Source organism: Aythya ferina (assembly GCF_964211825.1).
Source record: "Aythya ferina genome assembly, chromosome: 5".
Taxonomy (NCBI): domain Eukaryota; kingdom Metazoa; phylum Chordata; class Aves; order Anseriformes; family Anatidae; genus Aythya; species Aythya ferina.
This window is the reverse complement of record NC_140301.1, coordinates 4709731-4727101: the sequence shown is the minus strand read 5'-3', so window position 1 is coordinate 4727101 and position 17371 is coordinate 4709731. Positions and strand designations below refer to the sequence as shown.

General features: G+C 39.6%; 1 protein-coding gene and 1 long non-coding RNA gene across 2 annotated transcripts in view; one reads left to right on the top strand and one right to left on the bottom strand.

Annotated features, from left to right (window-relative positions):
• LOC311437983 (uncharacterized protein) overlaps positions 1–17371 on the bottom strand; it is a 415393-nt gene that overhangs the window by 3898 nt on the left and 394124 nt on the right. The window lies entirely within an intron of this gene.
• The window catches only part of LOC311437988, a 94677-nt gene continuing 77331 nt past the window's right edge, over positions 26–17371 (top strand). The window contains exons 1-3 of the long non-coding RNA XR_014693883.1: positions 26–75; positions 179–239; positions 473–557. This is a non-coding gene — a long non-coding RNA (uncharacterized lncRNA). The remainder of the gene's footprint in view (positions 76–178; positions 240–472; positions 558–17371) is intronic.

The following is a 17371-nucleotide window of genomic DNA, read 5'->3' as shown; positions in this document are numbered from 1 at the left end:
CGAGCTGGGTGCCTCCACCTGGTGTGGATTTCTGATTTGGGGGAACAAAGCTGGCTGAGGAAAGGCTGCAGTTAGGTAAGAGGGTGAAGGGTGGTGGTTTTGTGCTGTTCTCTTCTGTCCTTCTTGCAGCCAGGGTAGGAACAAAGGCAGAGGTTGGAGCATGTTCCTTTCTTCACAGTGTTCTCTGGAGCTCAATGGCAAAATCAGAAGAGGAATTCTAGTGTAATGGAGCAGCCTTGGTAGGTGCCCCAAGCAGGGTGTTCAAGAAAATGCTAATGTTGTGATGAATAATGTTGTAAGGACTTATTGGCAATGTCTTTTGATAATTTGTGTAAAGAGAGCAAGCACAGGGTTGCAAAAATATGTTGGTTGCCACTTCGTGGTATGGAAGAGACTTAATTACTTAAGTCTCTTAATTACTATGGAAGAGAATTAATTACTTAATATATCTCATTGCTCTTTTGTTTTTCAGACAACGGGTTGCTTCTTTGAAGCTCTGAGCACATCCCTCTCTTAGTGGAGCCCTAGGAAATGGGCAGTCGGTTTGGAGCTTGGCTGTAAGTGTACCATTTCTTTTGAGGATGTAATTTTAGGATTCATGTTAGATGCTGTGCGCCTCAGACAATGATTCATAAAGCCACCTACCTTGAGTTAATCCCTCCCTAAAAATCTTTAGACTGATCATGCTTAAAGACAGTACACGCTTATTTTACTATGTTCTGATTTTTATATTGCACAATGCTTATGATTGAATTGCAAACTAAATAAATCAGGCAGTATGCAATCTTAAGATGCTTATAGGAATCCCAGGTTGTGGGGGACTTCAAATTGGTTCAGTTATTTTTTCATCTTTTAAAGGGATGAAATACTAGATTTCCACAACAATAAGAACATGCATGGAAGCAGTCTGCCATTCCCTTATTCCCCAAACTTCAAAAACAATGATGTTCTGAAATGAACTTAAAGAGCTCTGAAATAAAGAGAAGAAAAATCTTATTCTTTTTCTCTTTTGAAAGCGTTATTCCCATGTGAAGGATAAAAGTAAACATTAAGTAGCTCTAAAGAGAAATATAAAATCTGCTACATCTTCTCAAAGGTTTGTGCAAAACAAGCATCTTAGCTATATTTGGAACTTAATCATATCTAAAGCACCTAAAAATTTTAAAACTTTGTCTTGATATTTGCTTATCTGCTCTCATACACTTGCTTTTAACGTCTGAATGCTTAAAATTCAGGCATCAGCAATCATACCTTCTGTCTCTCCTCATTTGCCTCCAACAGCTTAACCTGCAATTTGTTGTAAGGATTGAACCTTTAAGTAAAGCAGGATCAGACCTTAATTTGATCTGCTATTTATTCGTTGTGTTAATTGTAGCCACAGGGTTGTATTAAGAAAGTCAAAAAGTACCACTTGTAACTACAAAGTGGTTCTCACCTTTTAAATGGAAAACCACTCATTTTCTATTTAAAAAAAAAAAAGAAAAGAAACAAAGGGGGTGTAAGCTAAATAAAGAAAGCAGAAGGGTTTCTGCTTTTCCACTTTAAATGTAATTAATATTGGGACCAAAATGTAGTTGTCTAGGTAAAAGCCTGTTCATAGCTTGTACTACAGCTGGTGGGAGCAGATGCCTGATTTCTCACACTTGTTTGTTTGTTTTAAACTGCACATGGGGTTCTCGTTAGGTTAATGGATGTTGGGATTCTTATCTCATATTAATCAAGAATTTCATCAGCCTCTATTTCTGTATAGTGTATTTTTCTTATGCCTTTTTTTTTTTTTTGTCCTAATACAAGAAAGATGATGATAAGTTACAATACAAATGACTGAAAAACAAAACTGAAAATCTCAAAAATTCCAGTCCTACAACAGTCACCACATTGGTAAATTTCTGCTGATCCTGGAAGACTCTAAATGAAAGATCTGTGTTGTGTCTTGCAGTACCCGCTGCAAAATGGGGCACAAAGCTCAAGAACGGTAAACTTAAAACTAAAAAATCCCACCTTAATTCTCTTTCAGGGCGGACTTAGAAATAGAGGTATTCAAATGCCACCAAAATGTAATGGGCTTAGAAGACCCAACTCTGCTAGGCGCCTTTGAAAATCCCAGTCTTAAGATGTTTGATTATTTTGGGAAATGAACAACAAATACATTCAGTTCTCAACTTCCGGGAGTGGCTTTCCTTTGCTTGCAATGTTTCTGCCTCCTGTCACAGAGCACAAAACTGTACTGTGTGCTGAGGTCTGTGGCTGCTCAATGACTTCAGAGTGTCACCTTCAGCCTGATGCTTCCTACATTGCAAAAGCAACAAAAACTGGTAAATAATTAGTATATCAATAAAGGCTTGATGCTACGCGCTCACAGTGAAATGTGACAGAATACCAGAAATGGGAACTCTTTCTCACTTTTTTTTCTTTTTCATAAAATGTCACTCTTATCTGTGATTCCTTTTATAGTTTCTTTAAAGATAAACACGCCAGCTAATCAGTAGATAATGTGACTGCTAGAGATGTATCAGGATGAGGACTATTGCTGCTCCTGTCCTCCCACCTGTTAAACATTGTTTTAGCAGGACTCCACCTTGCATCGCAATGAAGATGGGAATTTTTAGGGCTCTTTATTGTTCTTGTCTCATTCCTAGTTCTAGGTTTTAATTATGAAAACTTTGACTGGAATGTTCTGGAGGATGAGTAAAGAGTGGTTTGGGACTGTCTAGCACCTTGACTTTCCCAAGCAGTGAATGATGGCAAGGGTCCTGTCAGTAGTGATTACGAGCAGCATAGCCTTGACTTCCTCTTGCTGTTTCTGGGGTTAGCTTCTTAGTATTGGACTGGCACTACAGACCTAGTATGTTAAAATACAGGTAAGCTCAAGATGTCCTCGGCCTGTTATGCTGACAAAGAGCTCTACAAAAAGAACTGCCTCCCACCCCCATCTGTGTGTGTGTGCTGCCCAGGTGGATGTGAGTGAGGAAGGCAGCACCTGGGGAGTAGAAAGGTTGCTCCTTGTGCCTTGAATTTTTGTTTATCCAAGAATCTCCTCTGCTGGAAGACTCCACTCACCCATATCAGAGGGTCACACACAAATACTAAGATGTGTTACCCCACCTCTATAGAAAAAGAGGTAGTGAACTGTGATTTCTGTTTATGTGCGAGGAGGGCTTACATCCACAAATCTAGAAGGCCTTAATACAAGCACCGCAGAATCTTGCATTATTTCTGAAGCTTGTGGTGTCCCAGGTGAGTTCTATGTCATGAGTTTGCCCAGTTTATTAGGTATGCTTTGTTAGATGTGCTTTGTATAAAGAAAGGTGATGTAACCTGTTAATATTCTGTCAACCTGATTATTAAAGGTTTTTCTTCCTCCAGTAAACTGGTTTATTTGGTGATCTTGTTCTGCTTCCTTTACAATAGAGCATAATGACATCTGTATCTGTTACTACTCTTTACTTACTAGAAATAAATATGAAAGTAGGGTTTCTTCAGAGTCTTGAAGCATTTCAAATTCAGAGCTGAACTTACCCAGCTAAATGTTCCTGTGATTATTAAATGTGAATGTAATAGTACTTCTACCATGAGTTTTAGTGGTGAAGATCAACAAAACTCATAATCAAACCCAGGGGAAATTTGCCTTTGTTATGTGGAAATTTTCCAGTACAGATGTCAGTGTTGGATGGAATTTGGTGACTAATGACCTCTGAAAACATCCTTTCTGTAGGTTAATGAGCTTAAAAATTATGCATGTAACGTAAGTTAGAAAAAGAATTTGGTTTGTTCATGTGAGTTGTGAATACTTGCAAGAAAACTTGTGGCTTGTACTCTTCATGTCCAGCTGCCAACTGGACTGGTGGCTCTTTTATGGCTAGAAATCAAAGCCTGGGCCACTAATTGCAGCCATGCCAAAATCACTGCAACACCTGAAATTAAATTTTGTAGAATTTCTGAATGGGAACTATGCCCCAAAATGCTGATCCTGACCTGCCAGATGTGTTGTGCAGTTACTTTGCTAGTGCACTGTCTTCCACCCATTTCTTCTCCAGCTGTCATGGTCTTTGGGGTTATGACAAGCCTGTGTATGGCAACTTATGTAAAGTCTAGAGAGACATAGGTGCAGCTAGATTTCCATGTGCCATTGTTACGGGAGAGTAGGTTTTCTGGCATTGAAGCATCCATAAAAAATAAGATTGGGAAAATTGGAAGGATGTGGGTGACAGCCCACAATAAGTGATCCTGGAAGCCTCTAAGGTTACTTTGACTTGGCCGTTTTGGTTTGTGTGCTGTGAATCTGTAAGATGTTTGAGATAATCACACCTTCCTCATGGTGTCTTGTGCCAAATCGGTATCTTCTGAAGATCTTTGACTTGTCATTGGAATTGTCTTTGGCTTGGAACGTCTTTCCATGCAGAAGGCAATGGAGTTCTTCCTGCTAACAGGGTAAGGAGATGCTATTGATACAGTTTTATGCTAGTGGCAGCTACAGCAGTATGTGATTAGTCTGTTTCTCCACTGTGTGTGAAGGTTTCCTAGGCTGAGCAGCAAGTGGAGAGGAGGACTGCAGTTACCATTAGCTTTTATACAAGACTGGATGAAGGAATACATCAGGAATATGTAGTTCCAGGCCCCTGCTGTCAATAGCCAGATGTTAATAACTGTTTTCTACTGTGCTGAATTCTGTACCCCTTCCTGTTGGCCAAGGAAGGCACTGGCATCAAGGATGTGCTATGTCTAGTACTTGCTTTTGAAACTAAGTGCTGAGAAGCCTGTCTGGCACTGTTTTGTATAATACGCTGTTCAGGCTACAGTCAACACAATGTCTGTGTTGTACTTAAGATCCTTGAAAGCATATGTGTGGGTTTTCTTTTTAAATAGCACCTACAGGTATATGCTTTGCTATTTCTGGAGCCATGCTTCTATGTCGGGACATAGAACAGTGCTGCGCTATACAATACAGTGTTGTTTTCTGTATGACAGTGTGGGGTAATTCTTATTCCCCTGCATATGGTTGAGCTGATTGCCTGATTAGAGATCAGAAAGGTATTTTTGGCAAGGGTGTAACAGCAGAAATTTGAAAGAAAGTGTGTCTTCTGAGACTGGGGTTTAGCTGAACTCTAACTGTGCTTTATCGGGCTTTTTGGACCTTGTTCTGGCAATGTATTTATTTCTCCAAAAAGGAGAAGAAAAAAGCTTTTGTGATGTCCTATATTCTGAGTCACTGTGGTACGAAGGAAGGAGTCTCCACCCACTGCTGCCCATATATAGAATTTGGGGTCACATTGACATGAAATTACAGTGTGTTAATGAATTGAGTGATGATTAAGAGATGTGACTGCGAAGAGGATGCAGACAAAAATTAACGGTTATTTCTCTACTCTGCCTACCCTCTCTATTCCTCACTCAGGTCTGCTGAATGGTTCCATTTGGACTGATGGTTTTTAATGCTTATAGCCCAAAGGTGTCTTTTTGTTTTTTATTCTTTTTTTTTTTTTTCTCCTTAAAGAAGAAAATTGGTTCCGTGTGTTCTGTACATTAAATTTCCTTAACATTTTTTCAACATGCATAAAATTACAGATCTCTAGAGGGAATGAAATACCACATTGCACATTGTAATACCGCACCCAATTGCTTGCTGCTCCTCTCTGCTGCCAAACCTTCCAAAAATCATAACATAGCACTAATACACTTACAGGCACTGGTTTTCCATGCTTGATACAAAGTAAAAATATAACTGAGTAACCAGACATAAAAATAAGTGATGTCAGTTTGTGGTGGATAAATGCAATTCCGGGAAATAAAACTTTGTGCCTTTGCCTGGAGTGTACTGCCTAGAGAGTCAGGGTGGAGGAGAGACTTGGTGTGTGAGGACTAATTTTAGCAGTGCCATCCCGTGTGTGACTGTGGAACTACACTGTAGGTTGTAGACAGTGAACTAGCACCCACAAAAATTGAGAAGATGCTATTAAATTTGATAGTTGAAGCAGATTTTTATGAGGATAGTAAATAGCACCTACTATAAACCAAAAGACAGAAAAGATGAGATTCCTAGGTAATCATTCTGTGCTGCAAACTTGAAGCACAAAATTGTGTTTGGATACGTGAATGCTGGCAAACCAATGAGAAGGACATCAGAATTTTTTCCATAAATGTGTTTTGCACTTTTTACTTGACTTGCATTTCTAAAGTGTAACACCTTTGGTTAGAGAGCTGCCAGGCAGAGAAGGACCTGGGAGTGATGGTGGATAGTCGGCTGAATATGAGCCAGCAGTGTGCTCAGGTGGCCAAGAAGGCCAACGGCATCCTGGCTTGTATCAGGAACAGTGTGACCAGCAGGGCTAGGGAGGTGATCGTCCCCCTGTACTCGGCTCTGGTGAGGCCGCACCTTGAGTACTGTGTTCAGTTTTGGGCCCCTCACTACAAGAAGGACATGGAGGTGCTTGAGCGGGTGCAGAGAAGGGCGACGAAGCTGGTGAGGGGCCTGGAGAACAAGTCCTACGAGGAGCGGCTGAGGGAGCTGGGCTTGTTCAGCCTGGAGAAGAGGAGGCTCAGGGGCGACCTTATCACTCTCTACAGGTACCTCAAGGGAGGCTGTAGCGAGGTGGGGGTTGGTCTGTTCTCCCACGTGCCTGGGGACAGGACGAGGGGGAATGGGCTTAAGTTGCGCCAGGGGAGTTTTAGGTTAGATGTTAGGAAGAACTTCTTTACTGAAAGGGTTGTTAGACATTGGAAGAGGCTGCCCAGGGAAGTGGTGGAGTCACCATCCCTGGAAGTCTTCAAAAGATGTTTAGACGTAGAGCTTAGGGATATGGTTTAGTGGGGACTGTTAGTGTTAGGTCAGAGGTTGGACTCAATGATCTTGAGGTCTCTTCCAACCTAGAAATTCTGTGTCTGTATGTGTACCTTTTTTGAGCCCCACTTGTGGGGCCAACCACACAAACCCTTTTTCTCTGTTGCTCTGGCACAGTGGAAGCATGGTATATTGTATGCTTTGCTCTCTTCCTGACAAGCTGCCCCGAAGGAGGGTGGGATGTTGCTGTGGAGCTTGTCTCCAGCTACATCTGAGGTGAAGTGCTCAGTGCACTGAAATGTTGTGCTTTGTGGCTCAGCAAGATGGATCCCAGCTCTGCTCTGAATAAGCCATTTACTCTGTTATTGCACCCTTCCCCCATATTATTCATATTGTTTTTTCCACTCCCATTTATTTTTCTTCATAACCTTTTCCTATTCTCAAGCTCTCTTCCCTTCCCTGCCAGCTTCTCGTTCTGCATTTGCCTCTCACTGGCAGTACTGAGCTCCACAGGCTCAGGACTTCTTTATGATCCAGGCCTTTGTTTTTTCTTGTCTGTTCTGCTTTTCCCCATTTCTCATCCTTTCCTTCTGTTATTTCCTCTCTCCACCTTTACTTGGCATGGCATGTCAAGTTGGTTTAGCTGGGAGTGTGTGTAGGACATTGGAGAAAACCAGAGGAAAGTAAGGGAAAGAATTCTCTAAATGGTTTAAAAAGGGACCTGTGTTTCCAGTACATTTAATAAAAAAAAAAAAAAAAGGCAGTGAGTACGGAAGTAAAGTATTGAGAACTCTGTTGTTCCGGTGAGCTCCTGTTCATTTTGAATCCTGTCAGCAGGGAAGCTTGCTACAATAATGAGAAATCATTAGCTGCCTTGTTTTATATCCATTGAATATGACCCAATTTTTACAGGAAAATCTGTTGGGACTTCTCCCTTCTCCGCCTTCCCCTTGCCACAAAAACAATTTGGAGAAGGGATGGGATACCAAATATTTAAGAAGCCATTTAAAAAGTCCTTCTTTGTTCTTTTCATCAACTCTCTCCCTGTGTTCTTGCCAGCATGTGCAGTAAGTTCCTGTCCCTGAGAGTTTGCACCAAAACCACAGTTTGAACCAGGCTGTGCATAATGGGCGTCTCTGTTAGTTCCCGCCAACTGAAGCTCCCAGCAGTAGATGGAAAATTAGACATACACCACTGCACAATAAATCTTATTGTAATTCACCCAGCTAGCATCACCACGAACAGGCCTTGAAAAATGTGTCGTGTGTGCTTGAAATCATACTTGTGCTCCTGCCATTAAGGAACGAAAAAAAAAACCCTCATAAAAAAAAGTTTCATTTACTTTTTTGTTATAAAATACTTTTTACTGGTGCCAGCTGGAAGGAAAATGACCCAGTTAGATCTCAAAATTATGATGTAGCTTTAAGTGCTATGTTTAGATTAACTGCCAAAATGTTAGTATAAAGTGGTAGGTGTTTGTGCTGCAGATAATAACTAATGTACTGTTGGTCAAGATAGGCCACTGTTCTGTTATTATTGTATGGATCTTATGACTAAACATTGGAGCAAGCCTAGTGGAACAACAATATTTTACTGTGCCTGGAATACTAGCTTGTCAGAGCTTAATTGGAGTGCCAAGAATCTAATGAATCAGATGGGGAAGATGTCTTTTTTTTGTGTGTGTGTGTGTGCTGATATTTCTGATTTGTATTCCTTACTGCAAAGTGAACTGTATTTGTTGTAGGTGTTTCCTGGTATGTATTGTCTTAAATACGCTCAGACCCCTCTGGCTGTCAAATGATTATGGTCTTCCAAAGACACTGAAAACATTTTTTTCTCCTGATGCTTGGGAGATCGAGTTAAATGTGTTGTATATTTTAAAGGACCAAGCTTACAAGGAAAAATCAAGGTTAAAAGCACTTCAGAACTCAAGTTGTGCTGATGTGTATGACCTTTGGGCCTAGAATTAGCTATTTTTACTCTGTTGATATAAAACATTAACCTCAGTCAAATGTTTCTTGCAAGAAATGAAAACAAAACTGTGATGTTTAAATACACAATCTAGATGTACCTACACCAGTCACCATGAAAAAGTCAACATTTGCTAACAGACACCACATGGTGGATTCTGTGGTACTGCAGTTATTTTTTTGAATAGGAGGGGAAGTACCTGTGGGAGAAGAAACATCTGAAATATCTTGGGTCTGCATGAGCTCCTAATCTGCCTTATGTTGTCATCAGTCTGTTCTTATTTTCCCAGCCCCTTCCAGTCCCCCAGTGTTCTGTACCCCAGGCAATCACCATTAGATATTATTCAGTAATGTTAGGTACCTGTCTTCTTGCCCCTGCTTATGACTCCTCTGTTACTACAATGTATAAAAACTCAGTAAATTAGTCATATAAGTCATTATCATGATTGTTACACTTTTTTTTTTTTTTTTTTTTAAATGTGAGGGAGAGATGAGGTTTAACTGAAACAGGAAATACATCTGTGTTTCTCAGCCTAGTTCTGCCATTCCCATCCCCAGCCTAGGACAGTTGAGTCTCAAGTATGGTCCAGTTCTGCTGTACTTTCATGTGGGCCTGGACTGGTGTCCCTGAACCTGTCCTATTAGGAAAAGTTATGATGGGATTGATTTCAATTCCTTTAGAAATCCTTGGTGCGTTAGATCATGGGAACGGACTCAAGCCAGTGTTGTGAAACAATGAACAGGATGGGTGTCTAAGTGTGCTCTCACAGAGGGTAGATGAGGGAACAAGAAGAGGAAAAATAAATTTGTGATTAAGGTCTTAAGCTTGGACTTAGGAGACCTGGCTTCAGTTTCTCCCTTATGCTTAGAGAATGGGTGTACCCGAGTAAAGTTGCCTTTTAAATGCAAGATGAGCAGAATGAATTTGTTTTCCATTTCATGGGTTCTCGGAGAGTCATGTTCTTTTTTAATTTTGATGACAGGATTTTGCCACATAAATACTATTTAAATAACAATACAGACACTTCTGAAGATATTTTTATCAGATACTACTTACACTTAATTTGAGGCATGGTGTTGCCTTTTTCTGATGGTGCCAGTGAATAAAGAAGCTTATGCTGAGGTCAGTGTAACATTTGGGCTTCCTTTTTGATAGCTGATAGGACTTCCACGTAAAACTTTGGACTGTTTTTTGGCAGAAGGGGGTCCTGAATAACTTGTAGCTCAACTAATCCTGAACTAAGGGATGGATATGCTTTTTCCACCTTGCCTAGAGAAGCAGCAGGTTTCTCAGGGGACATGCAAATAGCAGTGCTGACTAGTAACTTGATGAAAATTGCTGTTTTCCAAAGCTTTGTTTTGGAAACCATTTTAAAGGAAAAGGGTATTACCAGCAATATAACCAGGTTAAAACATATGTTCAGAAGGTGCATTAAACTTGCACTGTTTTTTTTCAGAATTAACTTTCGAGTGATTGTGTTATCTGTGTAAAATCCAGTACAGAAGTTCTGCAGCTATGGTGCACAGTAGAGAGAGGTGATTGACAGGTTAATATTTATGCTATGTTTCAACCGGAGTCAATAAGATTACTTGCTGTTTTAATGTCTGTGGTTTCAGGAACAGACAGGGGAATAACTGAGGATGTTTCAAACAGTTGTATGTGTCAAATAATTGTATTACATTGATCTTTTTATGGTAATGTTTTTCTGAACATTCAAAATGACCAAAAACTTATGCAAAATTCTGTCTGCCAAATTAAAAGAACAGCGGGACTCTTCCCAAAGTTGTATTACTACATATTTGGAAGGAGGATATATGAATACAACGTGGAATAAAACAAATGTAAGTAAAACAAAAACAAAAAAACTACAGGTTAAAACTCCTTATCTTTATTCATAGCTACTGAGATGTCTGTCCTGTGGAGTACTTATGGGTATATTTTGCATTGCTGGAGTACTGACACTATTAGAGGTAACATTTTTTGAATTGGGAATGCTGTGGACAGTGGCATTTTGAATTCACCAAGACACTTAATATTTATCTAATGTGTTTTCATAATCACCCCAATGTAATATTAAATACACTTCAAGTCTTATTGCAAGTTCTCCTGCTTAAATTCATAAAGTAAAAACTAAGCATCTTAGCCTTTACCGTACCAGGAAGTGATCAGTGGAATGTTTTAGAAAGCAAGCACTGTTTAAGATAATTTGCTACTCTAATTAGTGTTCAAAAAGAAAATACTTTTAATTAAAATATAGATGCTAAAAATGACGTTGCTCTTTTTCAAACCAAGGTGTTTAAAATAGTACTTTGGAAATATGAAAGTTCTTCCTACTTTGAGAGATGTGGCAGAAATACTTACATAGGTATACAATAATGACTGACAGGGACAATGTCACCTAAACAACACGGGATTGAATGGTCAGAGTAAAATGGTGTAAAGGTATTGAGGTATTTTTTTTCTACAGGGGCTTATAGCCAAAGTGGATCTAAAGCAGTCTTTAATGGACCAACATGGGACTTCTAAATATGCCTTTGAGCTATTTCTAGAAATGTGATAGAATGTGTTTGGTTCAGAATTGCAGCCTGGCAAACTGTAATAGAAAGTATTCATCCTGAAGGTTAACCTTTGGATGTCCTGGTTTGGTACTGAAGTCCTGTCTACCAAACTGTAAGCACTATATCCTCCCTGTTTCCACTGACATAGCCTGCCACAACTGGCTATGAATTGATGCTAGCATACTTCTATCACTGCGTTGGGTTTTTGGGTACATGTTTGTAGATGTTTATCCAGTCTTAACTGAGGAGTAACTTAATGGTTGAGATTTTGTCGATATTTGTTGTGTTAGGAGCTTTGAGATGAAACAATTAAAATTCCATGCTGCTTGGTATTTGCTTGTTTTTCTTTGTAATAAGAGTCCTTTTTAGGAATCTAAAAGATTAATTTTTGTTGTTGTTGTCACCTGCTATGTAAGTGGTAATCTCAGTACTTCATTTGTCCATCAATTGTGGTAGTTTGATACCGTAGTTTTTCTCAGTGTTGCAGAGGTTGCCAGGCCAAAACCTTGACTATTAATAGCTCTAGGTTTGTTGAGATGGGAATGGCATCCAGTCCTGTCAAGAAACAGCTGAGCATCTGGGAGTTTGACATACATACCTATTTTTCTTTTCCTTAGTGACTGTGTAGTATTTAAAAGGCAGCATGTGGGATAAGAATGATATGAGTACAGGTACCGCAGTTGGTAAGATTCATGCTCTGATAAATGCTATGTATTGTGCGGAACTCCACTGCAGACAACAAGCAATGTCTCCATTGACTGCAACAGTCTTAATCTGAACCATAAATAACAACACTGTGAACTCATCTCATGCATTTGCTGCATATAGGATGACCGTGGAGAAAAAGATCACTAATGAAGTACTGTATAGAATGATAGTTACAGAAAACTACACCTGTAACTGAATTTCTTTATAGTCTAAGGAGAAAACACATAGCAACATTCTACTGAAGGTAAATTTATTTCTTAATTACATCCAAGTTTGTCTTTATTTCTGGGCAACATAGACATAGTAGTCCAAATCTGTTTGAGCAGTCCTCAGCTCTAGGATTATTTAAAAGCAAAAGTTGGTTCATATCTGAAATTGCCTCCAGATCCTAACTGCATAGAGTTAGCTCATTTCTCGCTCTCATGTTTAGCTTGCTAGCATGTAAATTGTAAAGATAACTTACATTAATTGCTCATGTGCTGGTTATCTTCAGATATTCCCCCTAATTTCTATGGAGTAATGAAGTTATGTTTGGGATGGCCAATGATACTATATCAGGTGTCCTTAAAATCAATTACTTATTTGATTTGTCTATGCACTGTCTGTGGATGAGTAAGGTGACCAGCATGCCACCAGAAGCTGTCTGCTGCCTGCTCCAGCTACTGGAGGTGTGAAACTTTACAGCCTTAATCTGGCATTTTACAAAGCTAGGAGGGTGCTGACCAAAATGAGAGTTTTAATTGTTCTTTTACAGACTTAAGAGCCTGCTTTCATCTCCTGCACTGCCTTTTACTTAGACATATACTGGTGATTCCATTGGGTCCTACCATTAGTTTCAGTTCTAGGTGATGCATGTTGTCACGAGTTGCACGCTGTGCTGATTAAGCTGCATACTTCACTAATCAAGCTGCAAAGTTAAGTAGGTGAAATTTAATACACTCTACTAATCAAGGTGCATTCTTCATTGAGCAAGCTGAATATTTTAAGTGTAGAGTTTTTATGTACTCTAGTAACTGACTTGGAGGCCTCTTTTGCCTACGTGCATGGTTAGCAAAAAGCCACCACTAGCTATTCCATTACTGACAATGGAAGGAATGTGAGCTTTCACTTTGATACTTGCTTCAGTGGAGCTTAGTGAAGAAGTAATCAAAATTAGCTCCGGTAAGCAAATGACGCTGTTTCACTTTGGTAAGTCTCATTGGATTACACTGGAACACATTCCATTCCTACCATAGTGCTTCCTACCAATAGCAAGGGTGTGTGTATTCTGTATGACTTTTGCACCTCGATTTGCTCTGCAGATTTCTCATAAAGTGACTGATCTTTTAAAGATCTCTGATTATGATTTGTCCTTTCTCAAATAATCTTAATTCAGTTTTAGTTCTCTTACGTGCTTCTCAGTTGCATCTCTTCAAACTAACTGACAAAGGTAGAAGAATGCTGTTTTGGTCTCTTTCTTCCTTGCCAATAAGAAGCAGAATGTATTGAGAAATGCTCAAAACCACAGAGGAAAAAACAGTTGCTGCAGAGAGATTGGAAGCAGCGTTATTGAGCAGTAAGTCTGAACACATTACACGGGACCAGCATATCAAAAACCCAACACATTCTAACTGTGTTATGGATTAATGGTAAAGTACAATTAAGAAGACTAAGGTTTTTTAAAGAGGGTTAGATGAAGCATACAGGTAAGAACTGATGCTGAAGGTGAAAGAGGAAAGATTGAATAGGAGAAGCTTCAGTAATTACATGAATTCCTATGCTGTGTCAGCATGTGGTATGTTCACGTTGTCTGGCCTTGATGGTCTTCTGAGTCTGATCAATCTGCAAATTCTTCCTCTGCTTGCAAAATGGTGATGAGCTCATTAGCTTGTATGGCAGGGAAGAGCTGATTCCTTGGGTCTGAGTCCAGCTGCCACCACCTCATATGTTTGCTTCACTCTGGGTTTTAACACAGGGACACCTGTGCTCAATGGTATGCAGTGGGATTGTTTGCTGAGGAAAGATTTTGGTCTGTGTTTCGGTAGCTTAAAAAATGGCACAAAGAGCAATGTTGGCTCTTTGAAAAAATGTCCGTGATAGCTGCTGTCCATATGGAATCATAGTGAGTGAAGTGAAATGCCCAGCCAAAATAAAGGCTTCCTGAATTTAAAAGGGAAAAAAGGAACTGAGGTTGGTGTGAAAACAGACTTTCTTACAGGGAACTTCAGTGTAGAGTGCTATAGAAAATAACCAGCTTTAACAGAAAGGTTGGGTGCTTGAATTTCCATTCTTCGGAAATGTCTTGCTTTGTGCAGTCTGCATGGAGTGCAGCCCACTCGGCTTTAATTCACCAGCATGTTTTTTATCACTGTGTTTGTGCCTGCTATTTTTGACTTGTATCCTTTGAATCTGACCACTGGTGTAGTTTCAATCACTGATGGCTTTAAGATTAGTGAGTTGGTGTTTTTTTTTTTTCTTTTTCTGGTTACTCTTTGTGGAGCAATGACTGTCACAAGGGGTAGAGGGCTGTCATACTCTGGCTTAGAATGATTATTGTACGTATCTTCTTGTCACCTTTTATTTAGGCTTTATCCTTTTGTTGGAGTGCATGGGGAGAGAAATAAAGGATATGTGCTTGTAAGGGTATAACACCAGCTTCTAAATACTTTTAGTTAATGTCTATTGTCAGACTGCTGATTTTTCCGAGCTATCAACATACTACTTTCCATATAGAGAAAAGACTGTGGCTCTTCTGTTAACTTGAATGATCTAGATGTCCTCCAGCTTTACAGTGATTCTGTAAGAAGCTGTTTTACACTTAAAACAAATAACATAAATTATTAAAACTAAACTGGAATTCTCAATAATAAACAGTGTAGTGCAGAGCAGTGACTGTGGTATATTTTTTTGGCTTTGTTCTCCAACTGATTTGTCCAAATTAGGATTCCACATTAGTGCTCAGTTATACCAGAACTTCAAATTTTTGAGTGGTGAGCAATGCCAAATGCAATGTGCTACTAGCTCTGTATATCCGGGATTTTTTGTTGGTATGTATAGCACAGGTGTACACAGTAGGGAATCTGATCCAAAACCAAGTTCTTGGATATTCAGCTATTGCTACAAGTGACCAATTGCATAGGAAAGCTAGACATACTGAACTTGCTGAGTCTTGCTGTTTCTCTTTTGATGTAGGAATTTGTTGTGTGGAGTTTTGTTTATACGGCCCAAAAATGCCTGTGGGAATTTTTCCTTGAAAGTTATTGAAGGTAAATTTAGATTCTTAGGATGCTTCAGGCACACAAACTGCAAGGGATGAAAATGTCCATTATGTACCACACAGTGTCAGTGTAAAGCCTTGAAGAATAAGTAAACTTTGCAAGATGTAAATTCCACTCAGTAGTGTGCAAGCTGATTACGGCTCAACATTTACATAGGCTCTTTAATTAAGAGTAAAGGTCAATAGGTTAAATAAGTAACTTAATCAGAGAATTATGCAGAAGTGCCACAAATCAAACACATTATACGGCTCTTGAGATCGATATGGTATGCAAATCGATCAGTAAAGTATATACTGTATGACTTCAAGTACTGAAACATGCAGCATGATTTTGCAAACACAATAGTTAATAGAGTTTGTATCGGTTGACAGCCCAGCAATTTTTTTTTGTAATATTTTTAATCAGTTTGACTTTGTCATGCATAGTATCTGATTCCCAGGTACCTGTTTTAACTTATCTTGAGTGCTGTGCAAAGCTGATGTTTGGGTAAGGAAGTAAAAGAGAGGGTTAAAAGCATGCATGCTGTATAGTTGCCAAAGTTGTGTAAGGGGCAAGGAAAGACAACAAGGCTTCTTTAATAAATTAGGGTGTCGGCCCTCCAAACTATCAAAGGAGCAGGGTCCAGGTTCTCTTCTCTGCAGTGGTTTGCTTGGTATTGGGGAAGAGAAGGAGTCTGTTTTTATGGTTCCTACATTCTCATAGTCCATCTGTGCCAACCCTGGCTGCTCCATAGGATAGAGAACTGATGTCTCTTGTGAGAGCTGAGGTGAGCCAAAGGGCGGTGTGTTCCAACCACAAGCCTTCCCTGTCCCTGTTTGTTTGACAGGGCATGAGTGGTTAGGACCAGATGTTCAGCATGTGGGGGTGAATATAATTCCTGGCACCTCAGTGGACCTCTCCCTGGATCCAGCCACCTTCCTTTTCTTTGGGGCTTGCTTTGCTATTTGTTGGAGTCTTGTTGTTCTGCCCCTGTTCCCAAATAGGTGACTGCTGTATGTGAGAGCTCAAACCACTGTTATTATCGATGCCATGGTGCCGGAGGAGGGTGGTGCAACAGTTTTGAGGGTTGTCTGGGTTCAGAAGAAACTACGCTGTTCTGAAAGCCTCTTAAATATCTGGAATGCATTCCAATCTTTGCAAGTGCTAGCTTTTTCAACTTGTGAGAACGATTTTTATTATCTGATAGGATGCGATAGGTTATTAGTGCATACCAGTACATTATCAAGTCAGAAAGGCATTGAGATCAAAAGTTCTGCACCTCTTCAGATCAACAGGAGATGCAGGGATTCAGCAATTATGGAAGGGGGAAAAAAACAAAAAAAAAACAAAAAAAAAACAAAAAAAAAAACAGGCATGGGAATGATTTGCCTGTCTTTACAGCAAATATGAAAATGCAGATTGCATTAGGTTGGAACTGTGTTTACACGATGTTGCTTTCTGACCTCTTGTACATACTTTCTGAAAGTAGGTACAGTTGTTACAGGAGTAAGGCAGATGGAAATCCCCTCCCATAATCACAGTGTGATGGGCTACTTGGCAAAAAAGCTAGGATTTCCTGTCCATAAGCACAAATGCAAAAGTCACTGGTACTTAGCAGTGAAAGTGACTCCCTAGTGCCAAGTGGTATTCTATTGTGCCTCTTCCCCCCCCCCCCCCTCCTCCCCCCCTTCTGCAAAACTAGTGAAAAAGAAAGTATTGCAAAGGCCCATCATATGAGTAGCCAACTCTGTAATGCGTTATTACTGAGGAAGAATATTGGAGGTATTTTTTGTTTTCCCCAATTTATGGAAGTGACATGTCTATGTTTGTCTTTCTGTCATTCTGTCTGTTTCTGTTCTTTCAGTGTTACTTTTGTTTCCAGATGGTGATTATTATGTAGCTACTGTTTATTCTTTATTTTGTTTAAGTATTTTGACCAGTCAGAATATTTTCTCTATTTTGGCAGGTTCACACTTCTCTTTTTCTAGAAATATGATCTTTAAATTTATTTTTAGTTGTAGGATACCGTGTATGTCTTTACATTAAGGTTTCTGCTTAGTAAGTAACTCTGTTATCCCACTGTACTGCTACTGTTGTTTTTGCTGTGGGGTAAGGTTGTA